At 41.7% G+C, this 16,820-nt stretch overlaps 1 long non-coding RNA gene across 2 annotated transcripts in view; it reads right to left on the bottom strand.

The window, feature by feature from the left end:
• The window catches only part of LOC142440900 (uncharacterized), a 118,236-nt gene extending 102,167 nt beyond the window's left edge, over window positions 1-16,069 (bottom strand). For both annotated transcript variants that reach the window (XR_012782892.1, XR_012782891.1), the window contains exon 1: window positions 15,953-16,069. This is a non-coding gene — a long non-coding RNA (uncharacterized LOC142440900). The remainder of the gene's footprint in view (window positions 1-15,952) is intronic.
• Window positions 16,070-16,820: the final 751 nt, after the last annotated feature.

The following is a 16,820-nucleotide window of genomic DNA, read 5'->3' on the forward strand; positions in this document are numbered from 1 at the left end:
TAGCCCTACAGGGGACAACACTGGAAACACAGTGTGAGAATTCCACCCAATCTGATCCTGTGACATTGAGGCAAAACACTCAGGGTGTACAACAGAACAGCAAGGGAACAGAGCAACAAAGTCCCCAGGGAATACCAAAAATAGACTTTGTGGCCAGGGCTTGGTGCCCCAACAGACTCAACTGGAAAACACTCCTAAAGGCCAATAAACAGTCCTTGAACTAACTGTAAGTTTTTCCTTCTTCTTGTGTTTTGTTTTTTTGTCATTGGTTTGTTGTTATTGATGCTGTGTTGTATATTGTTGCTTGGTTTTGCTCTATCTTGTTTTCATGCATTTTATTATCTCCACAGGTCTGTCTAAATAAGACAGGCTGGATTGAATAATCTGGAGGAGAAAACAATGGGACTGACAGTCCCGGGGGGACATGGGAGAGGGGGAGGTGGAGGGAAAGGTAGTGGTGTTAACAAACCCAGGGACAAGGGAACAACAAGTGATCCAAATCAGTGGTGAGGAGGTGTAGGAGGCCTGGTAGGGTGTGATCAAGGGTAATGTAACCAAGAGGAACTACTGAAACCCAATAAAGAGTAAGCATGATAGTGGGACAAGACAAGAGTCAAAGGAAATAGAGGAAAGAGCTTGGAGGTAAAGGGCATTTGTAGAAGTCTAAATAAAGGCATGTACATATGTAAATATATTTATATATGAGGATGGGGAAATAGACTTATGTGCATATATTTATAGGTTTAGTATTAAGGTAGCAGATGGACATTGGGTATCCACTCAAGTACTCCCTCAATGCAAGAATACTTTGTTCTATTAAATTGGCATTCTATGATGCTCACCTTCCCAATGCGATCGCTAAAGACAAAGCAGGTGCATAAGCAAATGTGTTGAAGAAAGCTGATGGTGCCGGGCTATCAAAAGATATAGCCTGGGGTCTTACAGGCTTGAAGGTAAACAAGCAGCCATCTAGCTGAGAAGCAACAAAGTCCACATGGAAGAAGCGCACCACCCTGCTTGATCACGAGATGCTGAAGGGATCAGTTATCGGGCATCAAAGAACACAAAATCCTATCATTGTGTGCTCACCTCCCTGATACAATCGCTGAAGACAAATGGGTGCATAAGCAAGTGGCGAAGAAAGCTAATGGTGCCTGGCTATCAAAAGATATAGCATCTGGGGTCTTAAAGGCTTGAAGGTAAACAAGTGGCCATCTAGCACAGAAGCAACAAAGCCCACATGGAAGAAACACACCAGCCTGTACAATCACAAGGTGTCAAAGGGATCAGGTATCAGGCAGTATCAGAACAAAAAATCATATCATTGTGAATGAGGGTGGTGTGCGGAGTGGAGACCCAAAGCCCATATGTAGACCACTTACAGAAGGGTCTCAGGGAGGAGACGAGCCAGTCAGGGTGCGATGTAGCAACAATGAAACGTACAACTTTCCTCTAGTTCCTAAGTGCTTCCTTCCCTTACCCCCCCCCCGCCTCCACCCACTAGCATGATCCCAATTCTACCTTACAAATCTGGCTAGACCAGAGGATGTACACTGGTACAGATACAAACTGGCAGCGCAGGGAATCCATGGCGGATGATCCCTTCGGGACCAGTGGTGAGAATGGCAATACCAAGAGGGTGGAGGGTGGAGGGAGGGTGGGTAGAAAAGGAGAACCGATTACAAGGATCTACATCTAACCTCCTCCCTGAGGGACGGACAACAGAAAAGTAGGTGAAGGGAGACCTCTGGCAGTGCAAGGTATGACAAAATAATAACTTATAAATTATCAAGGGTTCATGAGGGAAGGGAGGAGTAGGGAGAAAGGGGGGAAATGAGGACCTGATACCAGGGGCTTAAGTGGAGAGCAAATGTTTTGAGAATGAGGGCAATGAATGTACAAATGTGCTTTACACAATGGATGGATGTATGGATTGTGATGAGTTGTATGAGCCCCTAATAAAATGATTTTTTTAAATAGACTGAAACTCATGGTAATCATATCTATGTGAGAATAGAATTGTGCTTCACTAGATTTTTAATGGGAGATTTTTCAGAAATAGACCATCAGGCCTTTGCTCTGAGTCTCCTCTCGATAAATTCAATAACCAGCCTTTTGTTTAAACAGTGGAGCACTTAACCTTTTATAGCCCTCATGGAAGATTTTATCTACATGTTGCTATGAGAGTAAAACTGTCCCACAGGACTTTCTAGGGCATCCACTTTTCCACTTTTGGTGAAAAGGTTCTGCTCCTGGAAGCAACTGGTGGATTTGAACCACCAACCTGTAGGTTAGCAGCTGACCATTTTATCCAGTGTACTGCCAGAGTTCCTTTTCTTTATACACGTAGATCACATTACATAATTATGTAATATGCTGAACATATATTGATGGCAGCAGAGTTCTACTATTTACATAAAGAAGAAAACTGATAAATTCAGGTGCTTTACATTTCTCTTGGGTAGGACAAAAACTGAGGTCAGCTTATGTAAAAACCAAACGAGTCCTGGAGATGCCACGGTCGGCTGCTTACTGGACAGTCAGTAGTTTGGACCGCGATCCATGAGAAACATGTGGCAGTCTGCTTCAAGTCGGATGCCAGGCTCAGACGCCCCATAGGGCAGTTCTCCTCAGTCCTGCAGGGTCCAGATGAGTCAGAATGGACTGGACAGCAGTAAGTGATTTTGGTTTATATAAGATCCAAAGTCTTGATCTTATGGGCTGTACTGAAAACCCTGCCCTTGGCTAGTATGCCTTACTATGAAGAGCAGGGCTCTCGGGATTTTAGCACTATTTAAAGATATTCAAAACACATCGTGGAGCTGAAATACAAATAGGAACTTAAGAGAATTTTGACTCTATCATAAACAGTAGAGGTGCAGTTTTTTGGTTTTTTTTAAATCATTTTATTGGGGGCTCATACAACGCTTATCACCTTCCACCCATCCATTGTGTCAAGCACATCTGTACATTTTTTTAAGAGAGGTGACTCAGTTTATTATTTTCAACTGAACCCCATCATTCCCACATCAGGCTCCAACACGGCTAGGAGCTGCCACCTCCCACCCCCAAAACAGTCACACCCCAGAGGTGTGAAAGGGGCAAATCAGTCAGAGTTCTTAGGAAAAAGCGGGGTCATACAATCATCAAACAAGGAAATCACACTAGAGGATGGGCCTGGTCACTGCACACGGTGTGTGAGGTGGACAGCGTCCCTTTTGCAGCTGCAGACGTCTCCAGCTGCTGGGGCTCAGGCATGGCGTGAGGCTGGTTAGGGCCGCAATGCCGCGAGCAGCTTCATTTTCTGCGGGATCACGGAGCATCACCCAGCTTGTGAAGGGTCTCGGCAGGGTGCAGACGCATGACGCCCATCGGGGTCTGGGGCCTGACGTTCTAGCCAGGACTCGGGCTTGGACAGCTTTGGCCTCGTCCTCCTGCTCATCTAGGAAACGCTCCTGGGACACCGAGTAGGTGTAACCATAAATAGCAAGCGCCAGGGCCCCGATGCCCAGGCAGGTCACAATGTTCCGGGTCCACCGCTGGGGCAGCGTCTTCTGTCACTGGGCAAGTTCCACCTGCCGCATGAACTGCAGCTGCGTGGGAGTGAGTTTCTCCAGGCTTGGGTCGATGCGCTGAGCCACGGGCCCTTCCCACAACTACTAGTATTTAGAGGGTCTTCAGCGCCGGGGGCCACCATATTGCTACGCCTTCTCCGAGTCCCCTTTCTGTACATTTTTCAAAGCTCTATCATACTATTGTCTTCTATCCCCCAGATTACTAAGCTTTAGTCAATCTACAAATGCTACCTTTACAACCTAACAAACGTCGACTTAGAATAAACCCAGGAATTGATTTTAACCTTCTACAAAGTACCACTGATGTGGCTTACCTCTCTTCCTCCATGTTGATGTTGCAGTCGGTGGTCCTGCAGTCAGTGCCCACCCCTGGATCCCCAACGTGTGCAGAGTAGAACTCCGCCAAACTGTTTTCAAGGTCATGACTTTCTGGAAGCAGACTCAGGCTTGTCTTCTAAGGTGCCGCTGGGTGCATTCGAGCTGCCAATATCTCAACTAGTAATCAAGTACTTAACTGTCTACATGACCCCAGGATTCCTCTTATAACAATCTTATCACATATACATGTCAAGATGCAGCTAATTTTAAAAAGACTCTTTGAAATCCATACACTTGGAGAAATGTATATAATGCAAAGCCCACTGGAGAACCACAATGGAAAAGGACCCATGTGAGCACTCTATATAAAACACATATTACACTCGTCCAGTGCTGAAATCTTCATAAACTGAAACTTTATATCTATGCCTGTGAAGAATTAGAGGAACTACATAATTAAGCCCAAAAAAAGACTATTGTTGTTATAAAGAAAACAGGAATTTTTTTGATAACTCATAAGGTTTAATAATTTATGTACACATAGATGCTTCAACGGTTTGTAGAAAAATTCCATTATCTTGTCATTCCATTTTTCCATGAACTTTTTGAAGTGTGCCCTTCACCGTGTGTGTGTTGTGTGTATGACTGTAACGTGTGCATACACACTACATACTCTCTTCACTTGTCAGTGTGTATCAATTTTCCACGGGCATCTGCTCAGTGTCCCTCCTCAAGACAAGACCACTGAAAATATGTGCTAGATGGTGCCTGGCTAGTAGAAAGAACAGCATCTGAGGTGGACAACAGGAATACCAACAACTCATTCACTTCTGTGAGAGAGCCAAATGTTCACTAAGCATCTCGGTGGTCTCACTGCCGCGGGGTTGATGCAGACTCACAGCAACCTCATCCAACGGGGTAGAGCTGCCCTGGGAGTCCTGAGACTAGAGCTCTGGATGGGAGTAGAAAGCCTCATCTTTTTCATTACTCTTAGCAACTTCTAGTAAATTTTGGTGAACTATAAAAACCATTTCAATGCTACACAAAATTCAATATAAGCATCAAAGCTAGTGTGTAGTCAAGACTAAATACTGGTTATTTTATAAACATCATTGAAAACATGTTTCAGATATTAGTTCCTTACTGTAATTCAAATAGACTTAGTATGGTGTTTTAGGCTGTTTCTTTCCAAACAAACAAAAGAAAGACTATTTTTCAGAAAATATAATGTGATATTTTATATTTGCCTGAATTATTAAATTGTGTGTTAACTTTAAGCAAAAACACTTTATGATATTAAGCCAACCTTTAAGATCTTGGTTTTTTTTAATCATTTTATTGGGGGCTCATACAACTCATCACAATACATACATACATACATACATACATTGTGTGTCAGATCTTGCCTTTTTAAAGTTAATTTAAAGCTGGCAAATGCCATATTCTTTTTTCTTTCTATATATTGTATATACTTGAGTATTAGTAAAGGCACCGAATTTTACCACAAAAAACTGCAGTAAAAATGTGCTGAGAAACTCGGCTTATACATGATTACATACAGCACTTGCAATGGTACCTGGATGGTACAAACAGTCAAGCACTGGTCCTTTGCTAAAAGGTTGGCAGTTCTAGCCAACCTACTGAGAGACTCCTGGGAAAACAAGGCTGGCAACCTGCTTCCCAAAATGCAGAGTCTTGAAAACTTTACGGGGCAGTTTTCTACACATACGGGGTCACTGTGAGTCAGAATCAACCCAACAGCAACAAACAGAAGCATTAAACATGGTAATTTTGGCTACCCCCAAAATTACAACTCCAACAATCTTTTCAAAAGATTCTTAATGAACAGCACAGCAAAGGGAAACTAAATAGATTTTATTTTTCTCTTAAAATCTCAATGTGGTAATAGTAATAGAATCATATTAATATCTTGTTGGTTTTTTTTACTTCATGAACTTTATTTTTTTAATGTAATCATTTTATTGGGGGCTCATACAAGTCTTTATCACAATCCATAAATGCATCCAGTGCGTCGAGCACATTTGTACATTTGTTGCCATCTCAAGGGGGAACCGATTACAAGGATCTACATATCACCTCCTCCCTGGGGGACTGACAATAGAAACGTGGGTGAAGGGAGACGTCGGACAGGGCAAGATATGACAAAATAATAATAATTTATAAATTTTCAAGGGTTCATGAGGGAGGGGGAGGTGGGGAAGGAGCTGATACTAAGGGCTCCAGTAGAAAGCACATGAATATCTAATATTAAGAAAATATAATCTGCTAAATTACTGGTTTAGAAGTAATGAGTATCTTCCTGAGAGCAAGAGCTCTGTTTTTATTTGCCTCGCATGCCTTAAACATAACAAAAAGAAAAAGTTGCCATCAAGTTGCTTCTGACTCCTGGTGAAGCCATGTGTTCCAAGGGGACTGCTGCAAGAGGGTTGGGGTCTGTATTCTTAGCAGGAACAGACCACTAGGTCTTTCTCCCACAGCACCTCAAGGACAATAAGCACACAAGAGATCTAATTCTCCTAAGAATAAAATAACATGAAAATCTTAAAGAGCTGAGACTTCAATCTAAGACAAGAGGAAGTTTTTACAAAGTGCAAATCTAACATTGATGGAAGAAAATTTTCCTACTTTGATCCATAGACTAGTTCTGAAGTTACAGCTGGAAATTATGTCTTGGTAGTGTTGACTAAATATACAGCCAATGCTAGTAGTTTTTAAAGAATTTTACTTTCTCTAAAGTAGTCACTGAAAACTATAAAATCAGTGCAGATTTTAAGCCTCTACAATCCTAGCAATGCGTCGGGCAAAAAAAAGCTGTTTGTTTACCACATTAGCTATTGTTTCCATAAACACTACTCACCCTTTCTACTAAGAACAGTTACATCATGCACATAGACTAGCTAATAACTATATAGTCTTACACCGCACTGGGGTTTCTATGGTTTGAGTTTCGGTGGTGTGGTAATTAAGTTTCAGCAATCTCACCACTGTTCTGGTTCATATTCTAATCCAGGGAAGAACATCTGCTGACCACAGGATGGTATCCGCTATCCACACTTTCTCTCTCCAGATTCATCTACCTGCTGGAGCAATTTAACCCGTGTATTAAATTCTTTACATTACATATTACACATGTTCACCACAAGTTTCAACTAGACAAGAATTACTCTTTGAAATAGTCTCACTCAGAAAATAGCTTTCCTTCCAAATACAAACGGTACAGAAAAGAAACAAAACATTTGGTAAGTATGGATGAACCACACAATGCCTAAATAAAAGACACAGAATACTGGTACCTGATTACCTCGGACCACTCCTCCCCAACCCTGGGGAAATGTATTAGGGCAATTTACTACTAGAGGCTGCTGTACACATAATTAGACCTAAAATACTGAGATAAAGGTGCTATCTGCTGGACATATTTGATCAGAGCACACGGGAGCAGATGAAGGGGCAGGAGGAGAGAGTGGAGCACAGCCTGGCCCACCAGGCCGTGATGATGATGTTCCTGAGTAGAGCAGCCAGTCCACAGAGAGAACAACATGGCTGGCCCCACTATGAGACATGATGCCCCTCAGTGACTAAGGGCGATACAGGGGACAGCACCGGAGACACAGTGTGGGAATTGCACCTGACCTGATCCCACCACACCGAGGCAAATCACTGGGGGAGTGCAGCGGAACAGCAAGGGAATGGAGTGGCAAGGTCCCCAGGGAATGCTGAAAGTGGACTTCGGGGCCAGGGCGTGGTGCCCCAACAGACTGGACTGGAAAACGCTCCTAAGGGCCAGCAAACGATCCCTGAACTAACTACAAGCTTTTCTCTTGTGAACTGTTTTATTCTGTTCTTTGTCAGTGGTTTGTTTTTGTTGTTTTGTTGTCTGGTTGTATACTGTTGCTTTGTTTTCCTCTGTCTAGTTTTCGTGCATGTTAGTGACTCCACAGGTCTGTCTGAATAGGACAGGCTGGATGAACTATCTGGAGGAAAAACAACGGGACCGACAGTTTTGGGGGGACTTGGGGTGGGGGGGTAGGGGGGGGTAAGGAAGTGGTGTTAACAAACCCAGGGACAAGGGAAAAACATGGGACCCCAAATGGTAGAGAAGGGGGAGTGGCAGGCCTGGTGGGAAATGATCAAGGGTAAGGTTGCTTAGAGAAGAGGTATACTCTAGCCCAGGTGGCGATGAAGCATGGTAGTAGGGCAGGAGGAAAGTCAAGGGAGATGGAGGAAAGAGCTAGGAGACAAAGGGCATTCATGGAGGTCTAGACAAAGACATGTACATGCAAATATATATAGGAGGATGGGGAAATAGATCTATGTGTCTATATTTATAGGTCAAGTATTAAGGTGGCGGAAGGACCTTGGGCCTCTACTCAAACACTCCCTCAAGGCATGAATACCTTCTTTTATTAAATTGGAACTCTATGATGCTCACTCTCCCGACACAACGGCTGGAGCCAAAGTGAGTGAACAAGTAAATGTGGTGAAGAAAGCTGATGGTGCCCGGCTATCAAAAGAGATAGTGACTGGGGTCTTAAAGGCTTGAAGATAAACAAGCAGCCATCTAGCTCAGAAGCAACAAAGTCCACATGGAAGAACACACCAGCCTGAGTAAGCGAGTGGTCCCAAAGGGATCAGTTACCAGGCATCAAAGAACAAAAAATCATATCATTGACTGCACACCTCCATGATAGGATCGCTGAAGACAAATGGGTGCATAAGCAAATGTGGTGAAGAAAGCTGATGGTGCCCGGCTATCAAAAGAGATAGTGTCTGGGGTCTTAAAGGCTTGAAGGTGAACAAGCGGCCATCTAGCTCAGAAGCAAATAAGCCCACATGGAAGAAGCACACCGGCCAGTGCGATCACGAGGTGCCCAAGGGACCAGGTATAAGGCATCATGCAAAAAAAAAAAAAAGATATAAGTGTGTGTATGTATGTGTATATATGTGTATATGTATATATGTATGTATATATGTATATATATATCATATTAAATGAAGGGGGAAGTGCAGAGTGGAGACCCAAGGCCCAAGTGTCGACCAACGGAGATCCCCTCATAGAGGGGTTTAGGAGAGGAGATGGGTTAATTAGGGTGTGAGGTAGTATCGATGAAGAACACAGCTTTCCCCCGGATCCTGGATGCTTCCTCCCCCCAACTACCATGATCCGAATTCTACCTTGCAGGGCTGGATAGGACAGTGGCTGTACACTGGTGCATATGAGGGTTGGAGGTACAGGGAATCCAGGGTGGATGATACCTTCAGGACCAAGGTGTGAGGGACGATGCTGGGAGAGTGGAAGGCGAGTGGGTTGGAAAGGGGGAACTGATTACAAGGATCCACATGTGACCTCTTCCCTGGGAGAGGGACAGCAGAGAAGGGGGGAAGGGAGACTCCGGATAGGGCAAGATATGACAAAACAACGATGTATAAATTACCAAGGGCATATGAGGGAGGGGGGAAGGGGGAGGGAGGAGGGGAAAAAAAAGAGGACCTGATGCAAGGGGCTTAAGTGGAGAGCAAATGCCTTGAGAATGATTGGGGCAGGGAATGTATGGATGTGCTTTATACAGTTGATGTATGTATATGTGTGGATTGTGGTAAGAGTTGTATGAGTCCCTAATAAAATATAAAAGAAGAAAAGAGAAAAAAATGATTAGGGCAAAGACTGTACAGATGTGCTTTATACAATTGATGTATGTATATATATGAACTGTGAAAAGAATTGTATGAGCCCCAATAAATTGTTAAAATTAAAAAATAAATAAATAAATAAATAAAATGTAATATCTTAAAAAAAAAAAAAGGTGCTATCTGCTTTGATAAAATACAACTACCTTGAGAGTATGTATATAGCGCTGATAAAACTATGGGGAGTTTTGACCTTCCTAAAGAGAATGATTATTACTATTAAAAGCTGCTGAGTTTGTATTTATAGACAGGAGCAAATAATTTATTAACTAACTTTCTGATCTTGAACAAGATTTTGGAAAAGATTATTTTATAACAGGATATGTAACTCCAACCTCCAGTTACATTGCTATTTTTTCCCATAAGGGAAGGCATGGCACTGTGTGAATGTTATGACTCAAGCTTAGTCATCTCAACTAAGAATGAATTAAATTCGTAAGAGTAAAAACCTGAAAGAGAAAGTGCTTGCATGTAATTCTATGTTGCCATTTTTAGAATGGAGTTTTTCTCCAAAGAGATTTTAAAACATGTCTTCACATTACTCTATCTGTGCTATTTTCACAGGAGTGCACTGGCAAGTTGCGAGCTAAATAAAAACAAAGAAACAAATTCATTTCTAAATGTAAGGTCATTTGTGATTTGGCCATAAGCATATACTTATATAGAAAGGAAAAGGTCATTTGTTAAAGTCCTGTCTGCCAAAATATATTGGGATTTCGATAGATGTACATATAAAAAACACTTGTGTTTATTATGCCCAACCCTTGTTTTCCCTCCTTTATTTACCTTAAACAGATTAGAAAGGTAACTGTAAGGTAAGAAGCCAAGTGGAAATCTCAGGGTACCTAAAGGTATCTTCTTTTTTTTTTTTCTAGAACAGTACTGCAAGGACACGGTCTCATTCTACACGTAGGTAGCTCCCAGACAGGTATGCTCTCACTGCGTTTCCCTTCAGGAAAAAAATCTGTGTGTATGTAGTATTCTGCAGTGTGTGCGTGTGCGTGTATGCATGTGTGTGTAGTATTCTGTAGTGTGCGTGTGTGTGTGTGTAGTATTCTGCAGTGTGTGCGTGTGTGTGTGTGTATTCCGAGGGAAAAAAAACTCAGTTGCCCAGCAAAAAGCAAAATCGCACAAGCCTGTGGATAGTTTTAATCACAGGCTGTGGCAATAGTCCACCAGTCAGTATTCAGAGATGACAGACAATATGAAATGAATAAAAGAGTGCCTGAGGGGGAGGGGTAAAGGGCGACAATGTCAAGGAGTCCCAGCAAAGAATGTTGGGAAACTGATGATGGTAGCAATTGTACAATACTGCTTTCCATGATTGAACTATAGAATGATATATGTATTAACCCCAATTAATTTTTTTTAAAGAGTGCCTGAACGGAAGTTCAAAGAACAGAGTTTTCTTCCCTCCTTTGTCTGTGACTCACTATAGAGTCCTGAGTAAATCACTCACCATCTCGGACTCTGATTTCGTTTTGTTTCATATTGAAAACAAGATGTAATTTTTTTGAAAGCTAAAAGGACACCAGACTTAACATTACTTCACTGAGGACAACAGTAAAGCAGAGGAAACTGTCTAGTCACAAGACGATTAGACTAAAAGGATTTTAACAGCAACCTCAGCTTTAACATTTTTAAATTCATTTATTTAAAAGGACACGTCACTTAGGTCAAATTTCTAGACTATGGAAAAAGGACCAAAAAGCAAGAAGGCTAACTGGCAAACCTAGGATGAAGACGGTTATCTCTTCAGGAAGCCATAAGGGGATGCAACCAGTAAGATCTGCAGTGCGGCTGTAGCATTTTATTTGTCACGCCGCGTCTGCGCTCCAAGTGGCTTACTTTTCTTTGTACACCATTTAGGATCCGAACTATTTGTAGTCACTTTTTTAAAGCAATGACCAAAACATCTTTAGCCAAAATTTGATTTAAATTAAAGCATTTCACTTGCGTTTTAGAGGTCAGTGGAAACCCTTACGTGTGGTTTCCAACAATCTCCTTCGGAGCTTAAAAGGTAAGCATCAATGTGTCTCTATAGCAATCTCAGTGTACTTCTACATGGAAATTACCACTGAAAATGGCTTATGAAATCTTTACAATTTTGCAAAAGGAAAGTACAGGTAATTCAAAAATAAATATTTACTGTATACTACCACAACTATTTAATGGTTTTCGTTTTCAGAAAAAAAGAATAGAGTATACATCTATATATATAATTGCAATCTCCCAGCACAGTAAGAAGTAAAAAGTACAAGGATGGCACAAAACAAAACTAATACACAGTACGCTTAGTAGCATAATTAACCTACTTAAGACTATTGGGAGTGAGATCTAATAATTTCTACTCTAAACATATGCCTAAGACAAATATATTCAAGATTCACATCTGAAAACCTAGAATTTATTCATCAGGGTTGTGTATTTGTTTATACAGAGATGAGTAAGAAGAGCAATGATTTACCTGAAGTAAGCCAAGGTCTTTCTAAGCCTGTACATGAAGCTTACCTCTAAAAATTAAGTGCTGATGAACTCTGGAATTTTGCAACAGGAAAGTACAGGTCATTCAGCAAAATATTTTCACTGTCTACTACCACCGCAGCTATTGAATGGTTATCACTATAATGGAAACAGATGTTCCTTTTTCCTTTCAGAAGAGCACAGAAAAAGCATCATCTTGCTGATACTGCATGGGCCACCCTAGCACAATAGCGGGGGGAAGACATTAGCACATGACAATATTAGTTTTTACTACACAACTAATTACACAAGAAGTATAACTTGAGATCATTAAACCACTATAATTTTCAGCACTACAGAAGGGAAACAAATAGATTTGTATAACCAGCCTACTTCACATCTGCAATTGGTGAAACACTTTCTGAGAGACTAAGTATATGCAAAATGCTCCTACTTCTTTCCAAACACAAGGAAAAGAATATCACTCCATGTTCTTTGCTGATGTAACGTCATTTAGAATGCTGCTTCCACAGATAAAAAAATTTTCAACAGCAGCAGTACACACTGGTAGAACCTTTCTGGAAAACATTTTGTCATTCAGTAGTAAGAACATTTTAAAAACTCTATAGCCTGAGTGAACGTAATTTCTTTTCTTAAAATAGATTGTATGGAAATAACCGGAAGGATGATTAAAGATTTATTTTAAATGCTATTCATCCCAATTTTATTCAGAAAATTAGAAAACTAACTCTCAAATAGTTGAGTAATAATTAATTAAATTATGTGCCATAACATTACAAAGCCAAGTTGAATGACTTTTATAATTTTAATTATGCAGTAAATTAGTCACTATTCAGCAGGTTACAAAATGGTACCCACATTTAAATAAATAAAAATACACAAAAAATGTCAATTCCAATTTTAAAACTCCCTGGGATAAGCAGGATATTACTTCTTAATTTGAAAATAGTTCAATTAAATTCTTTTCGTTTAAAATTTTAATTTTTTTCTTTAAGCAAGTTAATTTCTTTGCTCTGAAAAAAGTCCCTCCTTACTCAAAGTTTCTCAAAAAACTTTGGATCAACCAATTCTATATATAGCTATAGACAGACGGACCAGTTGTGTTGGCATGTCGGATGCACGATTCTAAAATCCAGTACCAAAGAAGTACTGGTCACCCACAGAGGCTTCTTTTTCTCCCCCCCTGAATTAAACAGAATCCTTATAAACAGAAGAAAAGAATTTATGGGGCAAACAGTATGAATGCTTAAGATCTATTAATATGAATTATTTAAAATAATTAATTCAAAGGAATTTTTCCATAAAGAGCAAATAGTCTATTAATTGCTCTCAGTACGAAATTTTCAAAGTTTACCATAGCTATCTTAGTACTCTTGATTTCATGATTCTGCTTTTACAAAAAGGAGCTGATTTGTCTTAGGCTATTACTGTCTATTACTGCTAGAAGTCTTGAGGAAAGGTGGGAAGCAGCAAATTCTGGCAATCTGCCTAAAGAGAAATCAATGAAACAAATTAATCCTGCGCAGGCTGCAATGACACAGTAATCCATCATTCAGGGCTGCTTTTATACACCAAATCAGAGAGCAAGAAAGAGCCCTAGGGGACATCACAGACAACAACTTACACCAACACTGGGAAAATACTGAGGAATCAGTTTATTTAAAGGGGATAGATTTCAGTTGATTGCCTATTTCGTCAAATAAAGATTTTTCTTCCACAGTGTGGTGAACCCAAGGGCCAGTGACTCTATCTTCAGAATTCAGTACTGTTTGTGCTGACTGACATCAATGGGGGATGAATGTTTTTAAATAATTAGCATCGTTAATCAGTACGAGCAAATATCTGGGCTACAGTAATATTACTTTTCCCATTCAATTTCCATGTATTAAACACATTTCCTGTGTTCAGTAGTGATTTACTGACTGCAAATTTGCCTACTAATCTACACCTTAACTCGCCAGTTCCTGGTGACACACGGTTTTTACACAGAGAATTGAACTACTTAAGATGTGTGTAACTTCTGAATTTCGTTGTTAAATTTTAAGACTGGACTTTTTTGTTTCCTCTCTTATGGTGTAAATTCCAATACGCAAATCAAACTACAAGTAAGTATAAGTATTTAGCTTATCATATACTGCTTAAAGATCTTTTAAAATAAATGTTTGTGGTCAATGCACAGCAACCTATGAGTATATTATGCTGTTTCTATTTGTTAATATAGAACAAAACATGTATCTATGTTTATTAAGCCTCTGTAGAAATACATGTGCTTGAGTCGGTCTTAGAAGACTAAGAGTGAAGTAAATTCCCCAAATGAAAACCAATGACAAGAACTACAAGGGCAGAGTGCATTAGTATTGTTAAATGTAATGCACCATTTCCATGGTTAAATGTGACGAATTAGTCTAAATTTTTTTCAATAAATAGACAAATAAGCATGCAAACAACAACAAACTGTCACAAGTGGTCCTGGAAGGTTTACACCTCAGAATATCTCATCACAGATCGCGAAGAGAGAGCAGATTAAATAAATGCTAAGTGGTCATTTTTTGAGTGGCATCTTCGATTCTTAGGTCCACAGCAGTATGATTGCAATTCCTGTCCATGCTGATGCATTTTTAATTCCATGCATGGATCTAGTATTTATTGATTTAATAAGGCTAGGGGAATTACATTGTTGCTGCTACTGATGAACTGTCAGCAGTTTAATCTAGTGAAATCTTACAGAGGAATTAGGTGAAGGGGCTTCAAAAAGTTTGTGGAAAAATTCTATTCTCCTTTCATTCCACTTTTCTACAAACTTTTTGAACGCCTTCGTATTTTAAGGGAGAGGGGAGAGAGAAAGCTACACATATATCTACTCCTCTACCTGTGACCGTGACAAGAGCAAAGATCTCTTCTTTCCCAGATTGCTGTGGGCTGCAGACATTTCCTTTTACTAAACGGCAGTGGCCACCAGCTGATCAAGATGACTGTGAAGAGGTTGCAGCGAAGCCTCGCAGGTATATCTTCAAAACCAGGGAAAGCAGTGACACGTCTATCTTCTGGCCTACTGCACACACACTACCACCACCACCACCACCACCACCACCACCACCACCACCACCACCCCAAAACCCTGAGACCCTTTCCTTGTCACCTAACAGAGCGTCAAGGAGCCCGTGAGCAATTTCAACTCTCTGGCCCCCTAACATTGTCCATAGCATCTTTAGCATGCTGGGCAGAAAAGGAAGATGAAAATTCACTTTCTTAAAAGGCAATTAAAGTGCAATCAGGAGAGGGTTTAAAGGCTATGTCAAAGATGCAGAAACAGAAGATGGGAGGGAAAAATAATTCCACCAAAGTTGCTGGAACACACAGGGACTATCAGAAAGCTTTTTGTCCTGCTGCGCTACCCTGCTTGTGGGAGTGTTTCCCCAACCTGGACACCTGGGAAGCATGTTGTGCTGCAGTTTTCCTCTGACTTTGAAGAAATGGACAATCTAAGGAGCAGTGCTGCTGCTGGGGTCAGTAAAACTATGCTAATTGGTGGACCTAATTGCTTCAAGCAGTCTTGTCTCTAAACAGGGAGAGCAGAGTTGATGGAGTCAGCCTGTTCCTAATAAAATGAAGAAGCACTGAATTAAATTCCCAAGGAAGGCACTATAAAAGTTTCCACAGTGTAACCAAATGACTTCACCTACGCTATTACCCCTAAGATGACATCCTTGAAAGAAAGCAGACCTCAGTCAGGCTCCATATTCATAAATTGGTGGAGTTTAGGCCAGTGAATCTGGATTGATTTAAAAAGGCTTTTTCATCCTTCCAATCAAATGAAGTCATTGTTAATTAGATGCTGTTAACAATGTCACTCTTCTCCACATTACCTGCTCACACTTGCAGCGCCTCTAGTGAAACATCTGGAGCATCAATTCGCCTGCAATCAGTCCTCACAACAGTTTGGCTGGAGGGTGATGGTATTTCCGTTTCTCGATCCCTGTCTGAAGGAAGATACTTTTCAGTGCACTGGTGGCGAGATACGTACCAACAACTCAAATGTGCGAGATTATAAAGCAAATCTCTGGGAGGAAAAGAGCGAGCGAGAGAGAGAGAAGCCTTCAGATATTGGTTCCCAAGGTCTTTTTTAATGAAATACACAGCAGTTTCCCTGTGCTGTGCCTGCCTTGTAGATGGATGTTTTCAAAAACGCCCTAAGGCCACAAAGTTAATTCCCACTGACTTCCCAGCGACTTGGGATCAAGCTCCTCCTTAAACTAGAAAATCGGGCTTGGGGCTCCTTAACCGGACCCTTGGTCTAAGCCACTCCGGGCCCAACACCTGCAAAAGGACCTGCTGCTCAAAGCAGGGTACACTGACTGGCAAGCTGCAAAGCTCAATGCTTCCCGCCTAGCGAAGGGCGGCGAGATTGGCACCAGCGGCTTTGCTCGCGGGTCTCGGGACCTAGCAGCACTAGGAGGGGTGGGCTCACACTCCTCCTCGGGCCTTTGTGGAAAGGTTGGCCGCGCTGAACCGAGAGGCCGCAAACTGCCCGCGGAGACGCGGGACGCGAACCCGGCGCTAGGGGAGCGCGCGCCACGCCCAGGGCGAGCGCGGCCTCCTTGGGGGGCCTCCCCTGGGCCTGTCTCACTTCCGCGCGCCCGCAGACTGGGCCGGGGGCTTCCGAGCGCACGAGGCCTGGGCCCGGGGCCTGCGCTGGCCCTCGCAGGCGGTGGGCGAGTCGGCGGCGCGCGCGAG

This window comes from Tenrec ecaudatus, chromosome 2, assembly GCF_050624435.1.
Source record: "Tenrec ecaudatus isolate mTenEca1 chromosome 2, mTenEca1.hap1, whole genome shotgun sequence".
NCBI classification, from domain to species: Eukaryota; Metazoa; Chordata; class Mammalia; order Afrosoricida; family Tenrecidae; genus Tenrec; species Tenrec ecaudatus.